Source organism: Lynx canadensis, chromosome X (assembly GCF_007474595.2).
Source record: "Lynx canadensis isolate LIC74 chromosome X, mLynCan4.pri.v2, whole genome shotgun sequence".
Lineage (NCBI taxonomy): Eukaryota > Metazoa > Chordata > Mammalia > Carnivora > Felidae > Lynx > Lynx canadensis.
The window spans coordinates 27,997,057-28,019,725 of record NC_044321.2 but is presented as its reverse complement, the minus strand read 5'-3'; the positions used below and the strand labels follow the sequence as shown (position 1 = coordinate 28,019,725).

The following is a 22,669-nucleotide window of genomic DNA, read 5'->3' as shown; positions in this document are numbered from 1 at the left end:
CTGAATGCCTCTCACTTTTGCACCATCATAAAGTCATGAAATCCTGAATTGAACTATCATGTTGGGGACCATCTGTAGATTTACTGTGTGTTTACAAAGTTCTTAAGATATATATTTCATGTTAGCAGTAAATATGGTAGGCATCATAATGGCAGAATTTCTAAAACTCCACAACTGGATAAATGAGTTAATCCACATACTGTAATGTACTGTGCAAATGTCAGTTTCGAAATTATAGGATCAGATGGTATTTGGGGGATTGGGAGTGAGGGTTATAGAACCAAGGATTATTGAGGTTTTGAGCTTCAGTGATGAAGACAGTTAAGGTAATGTTGACAAAAATAGTTTGTCTTAATCCTATTTGGCATTATATAATCTTTATAGGCTCAAGTCTCTTTTATACATTCCTTAAAAGTGTGGAAATCAACTCACTTATCTACCTTACTAATAAACCTTTATTGCAATGTTGTTTCTCTTCCTGGTCATGCTGTAATCCCCAGCTGGGCTGCAGAATGAAGAGATGGTAACCAAAATAGATTTTTTTTGAAGAAAAAAAAAAGCTGTCATTTTTTCTTGAGGAGAGGTTGATTCATGCTAAGAAAGTCCTATGACACGGACAATCAACCCAGAGCACTTAAGTGTATTATATTAATGCCTCACAGCCTGTGTTCATTTAAAATACTCAAACTTAGAAGTAAAATGTATAAATTGTTTCATTTCTAGTAGATTGTCCTCCCTCTCTGCCTGGCAGTAAACATTGTTTCGTTTTGTTTTCAGCCAAAAGAAAAAGGATCCACAAGAGTTCATGCCCTGAACAATGTCAACAAGGCACTGAGCGTCTTGCAGAAAAATAATGTAAGTGGAGACCTGGACAGAGTCTGGATACCATGAGACAGCATAGTTAATGTTTGAGTGAGGGCTTTGGCCCCAAATGCAGGGAGAGCTTCTCAAGTTCTCTTACAAATCACAGTAGTGGTTATAACGAGTATGCGTTCTGGTTCATGTGCGTCTGCTGGTGGCTAATGTGACTCAGCAAGTAAATGTACCGAGTCACAGAGGGCAGGGAAGGGTGTGACTCAGACCCGATAGGGCACTGTGTGTTGTTTTCAGATTTTACTTGATGCAGTTATATCTGAAGGACGTATTCACTCTTTTGGTGAACCTCAGTTTCTTAGAGTAGTGTTCTGTGCAGCAAATGGCTTTTACTGGGCTGAGTATTATTTTCTGTGTATTCAAGTTTGCTTGAGTTAAGGCAACATTTATTCGATACCACACCCACGTATGAAAGTTACACAGAAAAATCACTCTTTCAACTTACAGAACTGCAAATTTGTTTTCTCTTGCTAGGTTTGATTTAGTTTAACTGGATGAACATGCATGTGTGGCATTAGAAGGTCAACAGTTATACCTAAACAAGTATGTAGATGAGAGGAGAGTAACCTTGAGATTCCTCCCTTCTACCACGATATTAGAGGCAGCCCCTCCTTTCTTAGCAACTTCCTGCAATCTTTCTCATCGACCAGTATGTTTACCAGGTCCTTAGTAGCTTCCTAATTACATTACATCTCTATTTCAAGAATAAATTCAAATAAATTGCTCACATACTCTAAAAATAACCATCGTCAGTGATAGATTAGTTGTGATGTATACTCCCCCAAAAGTTATTCAGTTCATCTGGTACAGAGAGGGCATCACATGGGAAATGTTAGTGAAGGCTGTGTAGCATTTGGTTGATTTTATGAATTTACAGTTATTGTCATACTTAATCTATGGAAATTGCCTTATAAAATCATTATAGATTTTTATCATTTTCTGAAGTGACTAACTGTATATTTTCAAATTTTGTGCAGGCATAATAAGACACTCTATAAAACATTTGCCTCAACATCAGTCTGATAGATCCTTTTGAAAGATCAATACCATAAAAATTGAGAATATTGTTTTAAAGATAGTAGAATTTACATGAAGAAAAATCTTTTTTAGATATCAGTTCCCCATATTCCATTACAAAATATACAAAGCAAGGAAGACAGCAGAAAATTCAAAGAATTACTCTATTAAGTCTCTTTCATGTAGGTGATCTCTTCCCACCAAGATAATATCATATTAAACAATTAGCTGTTGGATCACCTCTAAAATAGTAGATTAATGTAGCCATAGATCTTGTTTAATGATAGTTTTGTTTTTTCACATTTGTTATTGATTATGAATTTTTTGGTTTCCTATATATGTTATAATTATTAATTTCACAGTTTTAAATATAAGACCAGAAGAAATTCTGGCAATAAAACAGAGAAACCATAAAAGAAAATCTCTGTCACTTTGGGATAACCAAATATTTCTTAGATGTGAAACCAGAGGCCTGATTCAAAAAGAGAAAAATTAACTTGAACTTCATCAAACTTACGAGTTGTTTCTATGTTATGGATACAAACCCTTTCTTTTCTGCATTGCAAATGTATTTTCTGCCTCTAGATTACATTTTTACTTACTGGTGTCTTTTGATAAAGCAGAATTCTTCATTCTGATGTAGTTCATTTTTATAAATGGTCACTTTATAATTTTGTATCCTGTTTAAGAAATATTTGCCTTCCCCAAACCATTATGATATTACACTTTGTTGTCTTCTGTATAGGCTTTGTTGTTTTGTCACTTGAATTTGGATCTCTATATCACCTGGAATTGATTATTGAATTTGGCATGAGGAGTCGGTTAAAATTCAGGTTCTTTCTTTTTTTTTCCATTTGGAATCTGTCACTACACCATTTCTTAAAAACAATGTTACTTACTCATTGCTCTCGAGTATTAGGTGTGTCATAATAATTTCTTGGTACAGATGCTGTTCTGTTTTTGGACTTGAATTCACTTCCATTTTTCTCTGTCTATACACGCACAAACATCCTGCCATTTGGATTTTTGCAGTTTTATAATCCATACTGGTATCTGGTGAGCTAGGTTCCCCCACTTTTTCTTGATTATATTGACCCTTTGAATTTCTGTATTCCTTTTACCATCATCTTTTTAATTTCTATATAAATCCTGTTTGGAATGTCCTCAACAGTGAGTTAAATCTATAGATCGATTTGGGAAGAATTGTTACCTTTACACGATTGATGAGTATACCACATTCCTGCTATGATTTCCCCTATTGTTTATTTATTTAATTTTTAAGTATTAGATTTGAAAGAATGAGAAAAAAATCCAAGAGAAAAAAGGGTCAGAAAATTTGAACAGCAACTTCACAAAAGGAGATGTTTAGAAGCTGAAGAATAATATAGAATGTTCAACCTCAGCAGTAATTGGGGAAATTTAGAACTGCAATGAGATACCAATACAAACTCATAAAAATGGCTGAAATTAAAAGAGCTAATAATGCTGAGGGTGAGGATTTGGAATAACCTGAACTCCTAACTGGTAGAAATGTAATTCAGACAACCATTGAAAATAGTTTGGCATTATATACTAAATGCAAAAGTGCATAATTCTTATAGGCCAACAGTTTTGTGCTTAGGCATAACATGTAACTACCATTTATCTCTGCACACGTGTGTGTGTGTGTGTGTGTGCGTGTGTGTGTAGAAAGAGAATGTTCATAGCAGCTTTTAAAAAAAATTATTTTGAGAGACAGAGAGAGAGGAGAGAGTGCATGTGCAAGCAGGGGCAGGGCAGAGAGAGAGGGAGAGGGAGGGAGAGAGAGAGAGAATGAGAGGATCCCAAGTAGGCTCCGTGCTGTCAGTGCAGACCTCAGTGCAGGGCTCCATGTCCAAAGCTGCGAGATCACGAATTGAGCCTAGATCAAGAGTCAGATGCTTAGCTACATGAGCCATCCAGGCACCCCTCAGAGCAGCTTAATTTCTAAAAGCTAAAACTGGAAATGACTGTGGTATAGTCACATGATAGCATATTATAAAGCAGTGAAAATGAACAAGTGATAGTTAAACGCAATACATAGGATGGATCACTCTCCTGAAAGAGTTTTGAGCCAAAGAAGTGAGACACAAAAGTATACCTAGGATGATTTCCTTTTTTTTAATGTTTATTTTTTTTAATGTTTATTTTTGAGAGAGACTGAATGTGAGTGGGGAGGGGCAAAGAGAGAGGGAGACCCAGAATCCGAAGCAGGCTCCAGCCTCCGAGTTGTCAGCATGGAGCCGGATGTGGCGCTTGAACTCATGAACTGTGAGATCATGACCCGAGCTGAAGTTGGATGCTTAACCGACTGAATCAACCAGGCGCCCCTACTATGACTTCTTTTAATTGAATTTCAAAAACAGGCAAAATTGTTCCATGGATTTAGGAATCAGGAGAGTAGTTACATTTTGGAAGGAATGAAAGCAGTTAAATGCATGAGTGCATCTTGTGAAGTGTTGAAAGTATTGCCTATTTTGACCTGGTGCTTGATACATGGGCGCATTTGCTTTGAGAAAATGTATCATGGTCTACCCTCAGGTCCACTTTTCTAGATGTACGTGATACTTCAGTTCCTATTTTTAATGTCAAAAAAAGAGGAACCTTTGAAGGTAAAGTAAACCTAACCTTACAACCTCCCAAATGCCAAACAATGGCTTATTTATCAGTCTGACAGTATGCTTGGTATTTTCTCATGAAATTGTTTGATGAAATGTGATAAGTGAATATACAAAATTAGAATAAGATTAATGCATTTTATGGATCTTTTCTTAGATGGTCATATTTCTTTCTGAAAATGTAGAACCCTGAGAACTCCCCTGAGAACTTGTTTGAGCAGGCAAAGACCCCGAAATGAGGACTTAAATTTGAGAAGGAGCCCTTAAAGAGCAGATTTCCACAATTCTCCCGTTTGACCGAGAGCCTTAATAGGGAATGTCATAAAATTGAGGTCTCTGTATGAAAAGGACAGAATCTCAAGTAAAACATTTTCGTGTGGAAACCAAAACCCAGAGCGAAATAACCTTTGCTTGAAGTAGCCCCAGGCTAAAAGACACAGACTATAAATGTTCAAAGGTAAATTTATTATCATTTTATACTTCTCCATTATTTTGTAATAAAAGAAAGTACAAAAGAAATGGAAAAGATTCCCCAGGAACATGTTTATTAGTCTCTGATTATTACCACACAGTAAACACACAATTAAATCAAAGAGAATGTTCAAGAGCAGGATTTTTTTCCCTAAAGATGTGCTTAGGTATTCTATACTAGATGAATAAATGAGCCTGGGGCAGGATATACATAAATTGGCACGTTAAATAAAATAGTAGACAGGGCTATTTCACATTTCCTTTTAAAAAATCATAGATTCTCAAATTAGAATGAAGGCATTGATTGGAGAAGTTGACTAATCAGACCTTAAATAATAATGTTAGTGCATTTACATGCAGCACATTATTTATTGAGTGTCTACTATGTGTTAAGTTGTATGCTAGGTGGTAGGAACACTGTAGTCAGTGATCAGAACAAACACAACCCTATATGTCATAGAGTTTACAGTCACATACCAGAGGGCAGTAACATTTGCAATGTGCATTGTGATAGTTATGTGAATGAGTAAGAGATAAACAGAACAGAAGGTGTGGGAAGACCTCTCAGTTAAATTGTGATATGGTAAAGCCTGGAAGGAAGTGAGGGAGTGAGCCATGGCATCATCTATAGGAAAATGGTCCAGACAGAAGGATAAAAAGACCTTGGGGAGAAACAAAACGTTTGCAAACAGGACTTGCTAGGGAGACAGGACTGAGTATGGAGAAAACACAGCAGAGAAGGGGATCGGAGAGGTACCTGGGTACTTATGGGAGGTGTAAAACATGGGAAGACATTATTAGGCTTGGAACTTAATTGGGAAGGAGATGGCAATGACGAAAAATAAAAGGGCCGCTATGAATTGAATGGCTAATAAAACCAGTTCTTTAAAAATGAGAGAAATAGTTAATAACAAAGAAAAACTTACAAGAAAAGTATTTAAAAGCAGTACCATTTTTATCCAGGGAGGTTATCGTCTGTAATGAAAACATAATACAACTTATCACATAATAGAAATACTACTAAAACCACTAAGACAATTTAATGGAAATATTTTTTGATGTTATAGGCTGCTTTATTTTTCCAAGATTTATAACGTCTTTGTTGCAATGCACATGGGTGAAAATCCCCCTACTGATAGAGTTCTCTAGTTGGGTCAAAAGGCCACTGATAACAGGAGGGACATCTAAAGTGAAAGTATTAGCGTAAGGTTAAAGCACAGGGCCTGGCAAATGCCTGCAAGGGGCACTTTGCAAAAGGAAAGTCTTCAGAGCCCCTTTGTGGGGACCCGCAGCCACCCCTGAGTTCCCTTGGGCCCCTTGGGTGGAAGGGATCCTGTAAACTTTTTTGCATCCATATAACCACCACCCATTTCTGCATGGTTTTCTTCACCTCAACCTGCACCCTGACCATCTCTTTGAATTCTCTCATCTCCTCATTCCTCAATGCATATCGTTTATGGCCTCGTAATCCTGGAGCCACCAAGCCAGCCCCTTGTTGGTTTCTCTTTTGGCCTTCTTGGTCACTTTCCTGCATCCTTGGTTCCCTGGCTGGCCTTTCTTCTTCTTTTGGCTTTCCCTGGCTCTCGGGCTTTCTGTCTTTTGGCTTTGCCACGCTGCTGGCTTTCTCCTTGTCCTTTCCTATTTCCTCATTTTCTGCCTTTCCCTTGTGATTTGTCTTTCCCTCAATTTCTAACTTTTCTTCATTTTCCAGAATACAAGCTACTGCTGGCTTCCCTGCACCCCATGGCTGTTCTTTGTATTCCAGCTTTCCTTGTTCTCGGGCATTCCTTCATTCCATCGCAGAGTTTTTCCATGTTGAGATTTTCCCTCCTTTTCTAGTCATGCAGGGATTCTAGACAGGTTCCTCCTCCTTCTATAGCCTTGCAGAAAGTTGCAGGGGCCGGGGCACGCCTGCGCCTCCTGCTACTCTCTGAAGCCCAGACCCCTTGCTGCCAAGGCAGCTCAGGGAGCTGGTTCCATACAGGCAGTGGAAAAAGATGGCACAGGGACTGGATGGCAAGGTCGGAAATACAGTTTTATTCAGAACCTTTAATTCACTATTGTCATATTAGAACACATTTAGCAACTAACTAAATAATTGAGACTATGGATGGCATAAATAAACTGTAGATTTAATAGCAATTTGCTTCCCATTAATACTCCAAAGCGCAGATGATTCTATGAAACATGTGTGCATTATGTGTAAACCTCCAGCCCCATAAAGTTGGATTTTCAGGAAAAGCAATAGTTTATCATTTAATTTAAATTAGCTAAATCCAAATCTGAGCTCTCAAGCAAGCATTCCGAAAATTCTCAGTCATCATGAGGAAAGCTCTTCCCTATCCCTAGCAATGGCCAGAGAACAGTAGGCCTATGTGGTGCCTCATATAGGCAGGGGAAAAGCCTTAACTCTTTAGTCCATTGCAGTATGCACTGATACAGTCACCCCCTAAGCCCGAGTCTTCTCATGAAGCCAAGTATCTCATTAATATCACTGGCATGAAACAGAAAGCCTGCAAAGACCAAGCTGAAGAGACTGTAACAAAGTAAATATATACAGAAATGTGAGGAGAATCAAATCCCTGGTGAAACACGCAGGGATTAGCATGAGTTAATAGCCTTTATCCCTAAACATAAAGAGACAAGGAGGAGAGAGCTGTTACCTTAAAGCAGTGAAAAGCTCTGACATTGTGAGAGGGACCACCGGCCAGCAACTGTGACCATAGGTATCTAAATGAAGTTACCCTCAAATCGTGGCCTGCTGGGTGAGTTGGGAGACGATCGATACCTTGGTCTCTCTATCCAATCCTCTAATATCCTGCCCATGCTACCCACTGGTTAAGCTCAGCTAAAGGCTAGAAGGTGAGAGCTCCTAGGTGATGAAGTCATCTAATACTAGATGAGTCATCTCATATGCCACAGGGGTGAAGAACTGGAGATTGGGGAACAAACAGAGAATAGCCAGCATTCCAAGTACCTCTGTTTTCTGGTCACACGAGGACGTGAGAATGTCTGCACTGAGAGCCCTAATGTTGGCTGGGGTCCATCCTTGCTGGATGTACCAGGAAGCCATTCACTTTTGAAACCACACCATCTCTATTTCCTGATAGGGCGTGGAGATGGTTTCTGGCTAATTTTGGGAACCATCTGATATCACATCCCTTCAGATGCTTCTGGGAAACCTCAGAGCCAGAAAACTAAAACAGACCAAGAGTTATTTCTAATTTCTGCTCTGCTGCACAAACTTACCAAAGGCATAGGAGAAGATAAATTTATAAAAAAATATTACTAAAAAAATATTCCTGCCATATGTACAAAGATGGATAATGTATTAGGATGCAGTGAAAATGTCATTAGGTATATAAAAAGAAGAGCTTTTAAAGTGCATACTCATAATAATAATAGACTACTAGAAATTAATAACACTTTTAAAAATTCAATTTGATTAATTTAAAATGTTTTGTATAAGGAATGAAGAGTACATATCCACATTTGTATAGGAAAAAACTTTCCAGGAGAAATGGACTAGGTTTTAGCCTGAGGTTCAATTTGTGTCTTAGCTTTTATTTTCATTGAAAACAAAGATAAATTAATTCAAGATTTCAACCATAAATGTTACAAAAAATAAAAAATGCTCTAAGGAAAGTAGAAAATAAAGATAAATGAAGAAATAAGTTAGAAAGAAAAAACACTAGAATAATTTGAGAGCTAGTTCTTTGTAATAAAATAATAAAGTAGACTAATCTCATAAATTTAATCGGGAAAATGAGAGGAAAAAGCAAATATATGCACTTTGAATATAGAAAGAAAATATTAAACACAAGTATAAGGAATATACAAACCAAACATGGAATCTACACAGAATTATATGTTGATTATAAAAACAATTAGATTATATTCCATTTAAAATAATTAATTATAAGAATTAATAGAATATAGGGTACTTTATTTTTTCTTAGATGTTTTTTTAATGTTTTTATTTATTTTTTGAGAGACAGAGAGAGACAGAGCATGAGTGGAGGAGGGGAGGAGAGAGAGGGAAACACAGAATCTGAAGCAGGCTCCAGGCTCTGAGCTGTCAACACACAGCCTGACAGGGGCTCGAACTCATGGACCGCGAGATCGTGACCTGAGTCGAAGTCGGATGCTCAACCGACTGAGCCACCCAGGTGCCACGAAAATGTAGAGTACTTCAATCAATAACCAAGAGAGGTGAAGAAATCATAAAATTAAACAAACCGACTCTTCACAAAGACTTCTGAGTCTAATGGAACCAGTGGGAAGTTCATCCAAACGTTAAGAAATGGATAATTGCTAATAGAAAATCATTAGGGACTTCACAATTCTACAAATCTATCCACAGACTTAATTTTTAAAATCACTTCAAAGAAGTTAACCCTCTCTGTTGTTTGAGGGGGTATTAGAAGCTTCCATTTTGAAAGGCTATTTTGTGGTAGTTTCAAAATCTTAGGTCAACTTCATTCGGTTTCCTCCTTCCTTCTTAGTATCTTCTCCACTTTGGCCTATTTCTCTGCCATAAATGATCAGTTTCTGGACATGTCATTGTTCTCTACTAGCAACTCAATTTGATTCCATGCCTCAGTTTCCTTTAATTTGTCTGTCCTGACATTTAATTTGCTATGCTCTCTCAGTGCCACTCACAGCTTAGGTCCACAACTCAGACACCACATTTATGTTCTGATTTGCATTCTCTGTGGTGGCTGTTTTAGCATGAAGTTATTTCTGCTATCAATAATTTATTTTCAAAACCACTTATTGAGAATAAAGTACTTCCAAGTGCAGTGATACCTTTATTACAATATTTACTGAGAGCAAAGCTCATTTGTAATAAAGTTGGCTGTGGTTTTAAAAAGCAAACAAAAGAAAGTACAAAATCCTGTGAAATAGAAGCTGACTGTACCAAGTGGTTAAGCTTGTCTACACCCCAGCTCAAGCTATAAAACATATCCACAGCTTGCATTTCATTGTTACTTGTTGAAGGTAGATAAAACAAATCACAGGTAACATGGAAACATCTCACATATTTCCCTTCACATTTGTTTGTGAGTGACTGTCTTTACCAGACATTCTCAATTCCGTTCTGCAGGTCTTTAACCCCATTGTCTCTCAAAGGAAAAGTATCATTTAATGGGTCATTTAAACTTGTTTATTGATAGATTTTTTCCCCCTTAGATATAAATAAGCTCCAGTCAATGAGTTTCCTCTACCAGAAATTTGACATTTTTATCTCTCCATGTCAAATTGAGTAACGAATGATTCTTTACCACTGGTAAAGGAATTTAGCCATTAAAAATCTGGTAGGGAGATTTAACTGCTTGTGGTATTTTAAACTGCCCTCCAGATAGATCATGATACCAGTCTTCCATTAATTGCCTGATTGCAATTTGTTTCCTCTTCTTCCATCCCAAGATGTCCATGTTTTTATTTTATGAATCCCAGTGCCTCTTTGAAGTCATAGAATATATTCCATCACTATTTTAAAGATTCATACAAAAAAAGTAGTGTTGTAATACACCCTGAGTATATAGTATACCAGGGCTTTACCGATTTAATATGATTTAATATTAGCTGACAGAGTTGTAGATCTCATACTTGATGTTCAGTATCCACTCTCATCAACTGTGTATGACAAAGTGGCAAATTTTTACCAAGTAACTTCAAACGTACAATGTGAAACAGCACAAAACAAATAAGATCAGTTTTATACATTATTAAAGCACAAATCCAAAGTGAGCATTTAAAAGCCTAGGTTGAAAATTCACATGTCAGCTATGTTCAAATATTCACTTAATCATATCATTGAAAATTGTCAGTGAATTAGATTGAATGGTTGTCACATGTCACTGATCTGAAAAATGACACAGTGTTCACTCTTCCTGGCATATGATCTTAGATAAAGAGGGTTCTAAACCGTTCTTTAAGACTAGTATTTTATGTGTTCTTTAAGTATTCAGAGACTTAAATAGCAATATAATATATGTTTTGGAGTATGTCAGAACATAATATCTTTGACTGAATATAAACTGCTTCCATTTATTACTCATAAAATACACTGTTCAGATATAAATTCCACATTTTGAAGTTAATTTATGTTAGACAAGTGTTCGTTCTTACACTAAATTTTCAGTCCACACAATAGGACTATAATACGTCTGCACCTTATATATATTCATTCTCAGGATCCAGAAGTATATCCTTTTAACCCTGTTACTCACTAACTCCAGGATTTTTTCTAAATGATTCCATGACTTAGGTTCCAATTCATCATCTCTGAAATCTACTAACAGAAATTGTTGTATTTATTTCAAAATATTCATTTATGGAATAAAAACATATACAGGCATATATTATATAATATTTAGATTCATATTCAGATGCATTAGGGAATGACTACTTTTCAAATGAAGCTAATTCTCATTTAAAATAATATCAGGGGCAGTTGGGTGGCTCAGTCAGTTAAGCATCTGACTTCAGCTCAGTTCATGATCTCATGGTTCGTGGGTTTGAGCCCCACATCAGGCTCTTTGTTGTCAGTACAGAGCCTGCTTTGGATCCTCTGTCCCCCTCTGTCTCTTCCCTTTCCCTGCTTGCACTCTCTCTCTCTCTCTCTCTCTGTTTCTCTCAACGTAAATAAATAAAACTTAAAAAATGAATAAAAAATGAAATAATTTTATAAGGTGAGTTGGTTATCTTTCCCCTACCAGTGCATTTCTTGCATCAAGGTAAAATAGTATTTTTTTTTTTTTGCATGCTAAACTTAAAATTGAGGTAGCCATTTACCTATGATTTTTACATTTAGAGATCTTCAAGGATAATAGTATGGCTACAAATTGTACTATTATTTTTTTAAAGTTTATTTATTTTGAGACTAAGAGAGTGCAAGTCGGGGAGGGGAAGGGAAAGAGGGAGAGAGGAAGAATCCCAAGCAGGCTCCACACTGTCATTGCAGAGCCCAATGCGGGGCTTGAACCCATGAACCGTGAGATCATGACCTGAGCCAAAGTCAGGCACTCAGCTGACTAAGCCACCCAGGTACCCCAACAGATAGTGTTATAATTAAAAACATTTTTTTTCATGTTTATTTATTCTGAGAGAGGGGAGGAGCACGAGAGGGGCAGAGAGAGAGAGAAAGAAAGAAAGAGAGAGAGAATCCCAAGCAGGCTCTGCACTGTCAGCGCAGAGCCCCATGTGGGGCTCACATTCACCAACCATGAGATGATGACCTGAGCTGAAACCAGGAGTCAGACCCTTAACCAACTGAGCCACCTTGGTGCCCTAAAATTTTTCTTATTATATTGAATTGTTGGTCATATAACTTAAAATTTTGGGGGGTTGCTATTGCCAATTTTTTCCTTGAAATAAGTATATGTGGAACAAGATCAGAAAGCTATGGTGATACAGGGTTCTGGTTTCATTAAAGTAGCATTCTGTATTGCCATGCATATGATATATAATATTTATAAAAATTCAAGTTAAATGATATTACATTGAAAGTATATACATCTTTTATCTTATCCTGTGTTGTGACATTATTACTGAACATAGAGTCCATTTCCTCAAATGATGCCTTCTAGTATATAATGTTCCATATAAGAAATTTTGCTTAGTTGAGATACAGGAGCTACTTTGCCAAAAAGTTCAGTCCTGCATTTTATGTTCAATGAAACTACCTGCATTGAAACCTCTATTTTGATATATTTGTTTTCATTTTCTTTCACCCCTTTATTGTTTATATTTTTCTTAACATTAAGGGGTTTTTTAAACTTAACTGCTTCACATCTTTATTGCCAAAGAGGAAGTATATAAGCAAGTAAAAGCACAGATCCATTAAAAAGAACTACCTTGTGACAAATGATTATAATCATAAACACCTCCAAAATATAGAGCAATTTGTGACAAATGATTATAATCATAAACACCTCCAAAATATAGAGCAATTTGAACTTCCTTCAGTAGTCTTTAGGCATTTTGATAGAACAGTCCATTTTTTAGTCTGTCTCCATCTTTAATACAAAATGCAGCATATAGTGGATAGTCAAAAATATTTAAGGAATGACTGAATATATAAACCCTAATCACAGAAGGTCAGGAGAGTATCTTCATAGCAAGTACTGTACCCAGAACTAAGTCTTAGGATGTATCCTAGGTCAAAGCGTGCTTTTAAAAGGTATTTTCCAGTATAAGCTTCTATATTTGTATAAAATTTAAAAAATCCTTGTTGGAAGAGAGAGATATGGGAGGGAATAAAGAAAACTTGCCAAGTGGAGCATGAAGTCCACAACAGCCAATGCAACCCACCCTGTAGGTTTTATGTACTGAACTATTCATCATCTAATTATGAAAGATTCAATATGTGCACCTCTATATCCAAAAAAAGATAGGTGTGATTTATGCCTGTAAGCCTTCACATTTTATATAAATTTTAAACACACTAAAAAGCACATGCTGCAGGGCAGCAACACTACTTTGCTTTTTCTGCATTTTTGATCACTTAAATGCATTATCTTTAGAAGGATTATATAAATACTTGAGTTTCTGTGGAATATAGAGAAGTCTCTTTAGCTTGGCTACACGATGGCAGACGTTCTACACAAAGCGCTTAACACATTTTAAAAGCAAATCCTATTTGCCTAGAATGTTGGAATGAAATTCTCAGTTATAAACCATTTATTAGAAAGAAATGTGTGGGTAGGGGAAAAAAACAAATAAATAGAAGGTAGAAGTAGCCTCATGGGTTCTAAGAATCAGGAGGGATCTTTATATAGTAAAGTTCAATGCATGGTGTTTTTCTGGTAGTCACTGTTTCGGATTCTGGTTAAAGTAATCTACCCAAACTTTTAAAGATGACATTTCATGGTTCCTTGTGAAATCTCATCGTTCTGTGTGAAGTTATAAGATTGAATTTGCAGCTACATTTTTTGTTGTTGTCAAATTCACAAACTAAGATTCATGTGAAAAATGATGGCTTACCTTTATCCTCTACCCCTTCCCTAATTCAGAAAATGTTCAGATTGTACTGTGCATATCAAGGAACTAAAACGATTCCTCCTTAGGGTAAATCTTGCAATCTGAAATGTCTTTTTTTTTAATTTTTTTTTATTTTTTAATTTTTTTTTTTCAACGTTTATTTATTTTTGGGACAGAGAGAGACAGAGCATGAACGGGCGAGGGGCAGAGAGAGAGGGAGACACAGAATCGGAAGCAGGCTCCAGGCTCTGAGCCATCAGCCCAGAGCCTGACGCGGGGCTCGAACTCCCGGACCACGAGATCGTGACCTGGCTGAAGTCGGACACTTAACCGACTGCGCCACCCAGGCGCCCCTGAAATGTCTTAAAGAACCACATCCTTTGAAACCAACGTGAGGAACCTCCTATCCCTAACCTAATTTCATTTGGCTGGATGATACAGGGTGTGTTTTCTTTAATGCCTGGAGCTGTGAAATGTCCTGTGCGGGTGTCTAAAAAGGCAAGAAGTGGGAGATACCATTTATTGGAAAGATGATGGTTCCCATTTTGAATAAGATGTAACTTCCTACAACATGCAAGTGAAATCTGCAAATGCTTTATTGACTTATAAACTAAGAGCTGAAAAGTTTATCCATCTCCCTGCCACCACAAACGTTTAAAAAGCATGAGAAAATTTGTTAGAATTTTGTCATGGGACTCATCACTCCCTTGCTTTTATTCATCTTTTTTCTTCCTTCTGCTCTGCCCTGAGAACTTCCGTTTTCATTATTTGACCTGGTTACTGTGATTATTTTTATGTCAAATGTTCCTCATTCTAAAGTCATTGTGTAGCATTCCACGTTTGATGAACTCATTCTGCTATTCTTCTTTCTGTAAAGCTAATTAAAAATAATATAAACTGGGCCAGGTCAGTAATCTCCTGTCACTAATCCATCATATTTCAGATGTGCTTTAAATCTTATGGTTTTCTTCAGTATTCTTATCTTAAATATATCAATATAATATATATAAATCCTTTTAATATAACCACCATGGGATATATAAATTTGGCTTGTAGAAAATCTTATTGACAATGCTAGATTGCATCTGTGCCCTGAAGGAAAGCGGTATAAAATAAAACCTAGGATAAAACAAATGAACAATGAAAGAGAATTGCTCCTCATAGCCTAGTGGTCAGCATCTTCATTTAGGAGGTGGGGCACCAGGAAGTAATAGTGCTCATTGAAATACTTACATATTAACCTTAGAATTACTAAATAGATAATTTTGTACAAAATCAAATATTTTAGTCTAAGTTGTAGCGTGGGCACAAAAAGGGAATTCCCTCTAGTTTGTGTCCTCACATGATAACAGTAGACTACTTTATTTCAAAAGCTAATGGAGCGCCTGGGTGCTTAGTTGGTTAAGCGTCTCACTTAAGCTCAGGTCATGATCTCATGGTTTGTAGTTTCAAGCCCTGTGTCTGGCTCTGTGCTGACAGCTCAGAGACTGGAGCCTGCTTCAGATTCTGCTTCTCCCTCTCTCTCTGTTCCTCCCCCACCCATGTGTTGTCTCTCTCTCTCTCAAAAAAAAAAAAAAATAAATAAAAGTAAAAATAAACAAAAAAGCTAACTCATTAGTTTTCCTAGGTGCTATTTATTTATTTATTTGGCTTGTGCCTCCTGACTCGGGGTATTTTCCTAAGAGTTCACATTTAAATATTCTATTAGAGCCATAATAGGGTTCCATGATTTCAAGGCAAATGGTGAGAATTTTCTGTCCTTAAAAATTACGTTTGAATAAAGCATCTTCACAGAGAACACTGCACAACTCTGAGCCAGTATCTGGTGTTATTTTATGAGGAAAGTCTTAGGCCTGTTTGCAGGAACTCATAAGGCTAATCTTCATATGTAGGTGAACTTGTAAGTTGTGTCTGCAAAAATTCAATGCATGCTATTTAATTTTTGCACACCTATCCATTTGGTATCTGATGCTTTCATTCTGAAAACCAGGAAAACATAATTTTGGGCATCCTTAGTGACCTCAGTATTGAATTTCCTGCTATCTAGTGCTTGTCACAGTAAACACACACACACACACACACACACACACACACACACACACACTCACACACACACACACTGGCTCCATATATTAACATACTTGTCACAGAAATGTTTTTTGTTAGACAGACATACAATTATCATTTAACACAGATTTTGACATATTTTGGATTTTGTTTTTCCTTTCCATAGTTATTTAGAAATTGGATTGAGAATCCTTGAAAGATATACCTCCAGAGCATATATTAGAAAAATAGTTAAAAGAGGCCATTATGCATGTGATTATCTAAGAGTAGTAATGATTTTTATGAGAACAACATTCATAGCTACGTGGTAGGAAACATGGCATTATAAAAAGAAACCAAGCATATGCGATTTAGAGTCAAAATGGGCTAGACTGTGTATATGAGGCATTGAATAGTAACGTATGACTATGAACAGTACCCTTCAGGCATGGCAAAATACCCCTCCTTCTTCTAGTGTCTTAGTGACTATTAATTACGGTTATTTCTTACAGTCCTTGGTAATCTGAAAAAGAGTTGTACAGCAAGAGACAAAACTTAACCAAAACAAATATCACTTGTCTACATGGTGGTGTGTAATATTTATTAATTTAGAACCTATTAAAGAACTTCATGAAGAAGTCTCAAGATTTAATTAAGGACTTATCTCTCATATCCAGACCTGGTTTTAAATCTGACCTTGTGAAAGCTTCGTGTACCTTTGACACTTTGTTCTTCTCTAGATAAAAGGTATATAAACGAATAACTACGTCATACTTATATTATGATTATGATGTGGGTAGAGTGAAAGCTGTATTCTGAGAGAACCCTATAGGCTTAAGATTTTTTAAAGATAGAAATAAAATAGGGGCGCCTCGGTGGTTCAGTCTATTAAGCAACTGACTCTTGGTTTCAGCTCAGGTCATGATCTCACAGTTCTTGAGGTTGAGCCCCTCATGGGGCTCTACCCTGACAGTGCGGAACCTGCTTTGGATTCTATCTCTCTCTCCCTCTCTCTTTGCCCCCACTCCCTCTTTCTGTCTCTGTCTCTGAAGAATAAATGAATAAACTTAAAAAAAAGAAATAAGTATCTTAAGAGATTATAAAAAGAAAAACAATAATGAAAAGTAAATTCAAAATAGAAAACTGAAAAATAGAGGTTGAATTGTGTTCAAAAGCCAGCTCTTTGAATAGATCAACAAAAGAGGCAAACCTCTTCTAATCCTAACAAAAGAAAATGAGAAGAGAATGAAAAATAGACAAGATTAGTAATGAAAAAGGATGTGTAACTGCAGATAAATAAGAAACTGAGAGAATACTATAAGCAATTCTGTGAAATTAATTTTGAAAAATCCAGGACATGCATGATTTCCTAGAATAATGCAAATTACTAAAATTGACATAAGAATAGCAGAAAATTAAACTAGACTAATTACTTCAGAAAACATTGGTAAGTTATTAGAGATCTACCATGGAAATACATACCAGGATTCTTCACATATGAATTTAACCTAATCCTTAAAGAATAGTAATTCCTATATTTTAAGGTATTCCAAAGCATATAAGATAAAACCCTGCAATTACTTTTGTGATGTCAGAATAACCTTAGCAGCAACAGTCAATAAGCATAAAATTAAATAACATGTATAAGACAATCTCATTTATAAATATGAATACAAAAATTAGATTGTTGAACTACATAAAACTGTTTATAAGTGATAAGTACTCCATAAATGTTAGGTATTGATTGCAAAGAGCTCTAAATATTAAGAATGAAAACAAAAGTACCCTACAGAAAAAGGAACAAGCCATATTAACAGACAATTTACAGATGCAATTGCAATGATCAGTTATACAAAAAGATTCTCCAAATGCAGTAGGAATCATCGAAATAAATTAACAGTGCAATATATTTTTACTTATCAGGCGAAATGAAAAAGCAGAAACATCTATTGCTGGTAAGAGAAGAGCGTATTCATACATTGCTGGTTAGAATATTAAATGCTAAATCCTTTTCATAAAGAAAAACCTACCAAAATTAAAACTAGGTGTACCTTTTTGATACAGCAAATCTATTCCTTGGAATAGCTACCTTAACAATAAAAGCATCAGTTATCTGAGGATGTATACACAAGATGTCCGTCGCAACATTATATAAAGTGGCAAATCTGTTCAAGTCCCTGCTTTCAGTTCTTTTGGGTCTATCTCCAGCAGTGGAATTTCTAGATCCTACTTAATTTTAATTAGTTTTTCTTATGCGGCCTGCTATTAGCTTCTAAGCTTTTTGACATTAGGGGCTCTGTTTTACTCTTCTTTATTCACAGCTGAGCACAGTGCCTGGACATAATAGAAATTGGATCTGAGGAGGGATTTTATGAGGAGAAAGAAATAGAGGAACAGTCTCCCTGCTGATATAGTGAGAAGGCTTATGAAAGTAGATAGAGGCAAGCCTACTGCTTGCTCTAAGTCTCTCCAGGATGTTCCCTATGGCAAGTCCAAACATAACTACTAGCAGTGATTCCCCCAGTATAGGTCTATTTCCTAAAAAAAAAATCACATCTACTCCATTTAAATAAGTGAATTTTCTACAATGTATAGTCTGATTATCACTTTCACTACAAGCACAACTATCTCTTTTGTGCTCTAAGTACATCAGTGCCTGACATAGAGCCAAAATGTATTTGTTGAATGAACGCATCAGTGATTCAACTGATAAATTTATAGTAGCTTTTCCATATGGAGGAGCTCCTTCCCTTACTACCACATAAGGAATCTCCAAATGAAATGTAGATGACAGTGCTTTCTTGTTCTTGAGTTATTAATCTCCCCTGGGATCTCTATGTTTTTCTTCCCTAATGAGTTCTAAAAACTTATTGTATTTTACTTTGTATAATTAAAACAAAAGTGTTACAGCAAATTATTATCTGCATGTGTAGGACAAATTTATGCGAATGCCCAGGAATTTGAAATACTCAATTATAGCATACTGAATTAGGGATGATTTGCATGGGATACTCCTGAAATTCAAATGTGCAACCAAAAGCATCTGCATTGCGGAAATAAGTAGACATGTAATATCTCATAATGGCAGTATCATCTTGACTTTCCTATACCAAATAAAGTCAAAGTCTTTCATGTCAACCAGCTTTGAGAGTTTCCATTTATCCACTCCTCAACTGAGCCTTACGGAAATGTCCATTTATATACAACTTCAGGATAACTTCTCTGTAAGGTCCATATGGTACCAAATCCTGATATCTAGTCTTATTGTCTAGTTCAGTAATATCCTCTACTATTAAATAGGTTTGAAATTAAACTATGGACTTGTATCTTGATCTTCCATCCTTGTTCAAATGATTCTACATTCTTTTCTGTATACTTTATTTGTTTTAAGCCAACACACTAATAGTATTTATATAGCTGGGGTACAAAAATAAATGTGAGTATTTGATTATCCATTGGACCTGAAAGTATATTTATATGAGGCATAATTGGGAGTGATTTGACAATTATACTGAAGGGCAGCCCTTTTATAACCACATCCACCTGCCCCACTCACCCCCTTCACTCTGATCTCTAACCTCTGGCATTTGCTACCCTGTTCTCCATTTCTATAACTTCATCTATTCAAAACTGTTAATGTTACCCTTTGAGATTGGCTTTGTTTTTTCACTTGGGGTAATTCCCATGAGATTCAATCAAGTTGCTGCTTGTATCCACAGTTTGCTCCTTTTCATCACAGAGTGGGATTGCATGGTGTAGATGCACCACGGCTTAAGTAACCAGTCATCCTTGAAGGGCATCTGGGCTCTTCTCCCAGATCGCTGTTTTTGACTGTTATAAATAAAGCTGGTGTGAACACTTACACATAGGGTTTTGTAGAAATGTAAGTTTTCATTGTTTTGGGATAAATGCCCTGGATCCCAGTTGCTGGATTGCATGCTTAAGCACATGATGAGTTTTGCAAGAAAGTGCCAAAATGTTTTGCAGAGTACCTGTACTATTTACATTTTCCCCAGCACTGCATGAGTGATCCACTATGTCCATATCCTTATCAGCATTTGCTGTTGTCACTATTTTAAAATGTCAGCTATTATGATAAATGTATAGTGCTAGCTCATTGTGGTTATAATTTGCATTTTCCTAATGGCTAATAATGTTGAACATCTTTTCATGCACCCATTTGCCTGATGCTTACATTTAACCTGACTCCACGTAAAAATATCAGGAGCATAAAGGATAGGAGATAGGATTTGCCTTAAGAAAAATAAAACCTGGGGCACCTGGGTGGCTCAGTTGGTTAAGTGTCTGACTTGACTTCAGCTCAGGTCATGATCTCACGGTTGGTCATGAGATCCGGGCCCTCCATCGGGCTCTGCGCTGGAACTTGGCATGGAGCCTGCTTAAGATTCTCTCTCCCTTTGCCCCTCTCCTGCTCGTGCTTTCTCTCTCTCTCTCTCCCTCCCTCAATAAATCAATACAATAGAATAAAACCTTGCCAGATTTTGATTCCCAGTACAGGATTGAGAAAATTGAGTTTACCATAGCTCCATTATTTATTGGAGTTTTAATATGTTTCTAAAGCAACGACATTTTAGTCTAATGCAGCCACCCCTAATTATAATAGCCTTCCTCTAAGCAAGATTGAAGGACAGATGGAGTTTCTATTTATTGAGTTTCAATTTTCTATTTGGAAGCAAATCTTAATTTTAGTCATCCTTTATGAGTTATCATTGTTATACATTTTATTTGGAGATACTCTGATTGGCCTCTTTAATCTGCAGTAATCTATTTATATACTAAAAGTACATTCATTTCCTATCTCTTTGTAAATGTGTTCGGGGGGCACTTGTTTGTTACAGAAAGTCCATTTACAAATGCATTTTGTTTCATTTTTGGATTATTTTTTAAAAGCTGTAATACTGTTTAGGCTCTGAAAATAGCTAAATGCAATTACCTTCGAGTTTTGTTTTCTTTCCAAATAGACATTTTGTCTCTTTCCTTCAAACGTTTTCCCTTTATCTTTAACAGGTTGATTTAGTGAATATTGGAAGCACTGACATAGTAGATGGAAATCACAAACTGACTCTTGGTTTGATTTGGAATATAATCCTCCACTGGCAGGTAAGCATCTTGATGACTTTCCTTTTTGGGTAAAATGTTGCTGATCTTCCTTTCATGTTTGCCCGTGTCCTGCAAAACAAACATGTATACCTCTAACAGAACAAAGCCCATCTCCAAAGCACTGCCTTTTAAATGGGCACAGTTAATGTCATTTGAGATGTGAAGGATCAGCAGATTATAAAACAGGTTCTAGAACACTCGCAGGAATATTTTTCTAAATTTTATTTCATTGTGTAGAGATGACACAAAAAAGAGAAGTTTCATCAATAGGTTAATAAAAATATTTTTCACTAATATGTGTCTTCTATAACTAACCTGTGAGCCAATCTACATAGTTTTATAAAAACTGTTAACCACTACCAAATGAATGAGACTTTGCAAATCTTTTCTCAATGTAAATTAATTCCAATAAAAGATTAGTTGGATACGATTATCTGTATTTATGTTATACATACATATATATGAGTTTATAATCTGATTTTGAAATTGATTATATTTTCTGAATGCCTATATTTTCTGATGCCTACATTTATTGGACCTCTGCAAAACAGATCAAAACTCATTTGGTTTAGTGAAAAGAGTATATATTTTTTCGGTCAGAGCAACATGAACTTAAATTTCAACCTCTTCACTTACCATCTTATAGTGACATTGGGTATAATGCCATCTTTTCTGGGCCATAATTCCCTCACTGTTAAAATAGAAAAAATAATAATTAACATGTGTATTTCTTACAGGACTAAATGAGAGAATATCTGTAAAGCACTCAGTAGAGTACACTCTTTTCACTACAGGTGTATCATAAATAATTTTGATTGCTTGGCATTTTCTGCTCACAATTTAAGAATCTGGAGGAAAATTGAGATGTCTGCTGTTTTTACTAGCAGTAATTAATTTTTCAAAAAACAACTTTTTTGATATGTCATTTATATATCATAGATTTACTCATTCTATGTATAAAATTCAAAGTGTACCAAACTGGTTTAGTTCTCCTGCCTAGTGCTTCTCAAATTATTTTGAGAAAGGAACAGCCCCCGCCCAATCCATCCAAGATTTGGGGATATTTACAGAGTTGTACAACTATCAAAACAATCTAAAACAATCTAATTTTAGCCCACTTCTACCAACCTAAAAGCAAATCTTATGTCTTTTCATAGTCATTCCCCACTCCAATCCCCAGCCCTGGGCAACCATTTATCTACTTTCTGTTCCTATATATCTGCCTTTTTGGAAATTTCATACTAGTGGAATCATATAATAAGTGTTCTTTTATATTTGGTTTCATTCACTGAACATAATCTTTGAGGTTCATATTTATTATTGTAGCAAGTATCACTACTTCATTTAGTAGGGTTGACTTAACTTGAATTGTACTTTGGTCCTGCTTAGAGTCAGTATGGAGACCAGAGGTGTACCTTTCCACCTCAGCAAATGAATTGATTCCCATATTGACCCAATTGACCCCCATATCTTTCTATTCTAAACACTCTGATCAGGCTCAATCCTGTTTCACAGCA

At 36.1% G+C, this 22,669-nt stretch overlaps 1 protein-coding gene and 1 pseudogene across 3 annotated transcripts in view; one reads left to right on the top strand and one right to left on the bottom strand.

The window, feature by feature from the left end:
- Positions 1-22,669, top strand: part of DMD (dystrophin) — a 1,834,617-nt gene that overhangs the window by 181,612 nt on the left and 1,630,336 nt on the right. For 2 of the 3 annotated variants that reach the window (XM_030304767.1, XM_030304768.1), the window contains exons 3-4: positions 778-855; positions 21,060-21,152. The gene's annotated coding sequence lies outside the window, so the exon portion shown is untranslated. Of the gene's footprint in view, positions 1-777; positions 856-21,059; positions 21,153-22,669 lie in introns of those variants that run through there. The other variant, XM_030304766.1, reaches the window with a different exon arrangement.
- On the bottom strand, positions 6,196-6,860 carry LOC115506741 (annotated as a pseudogene).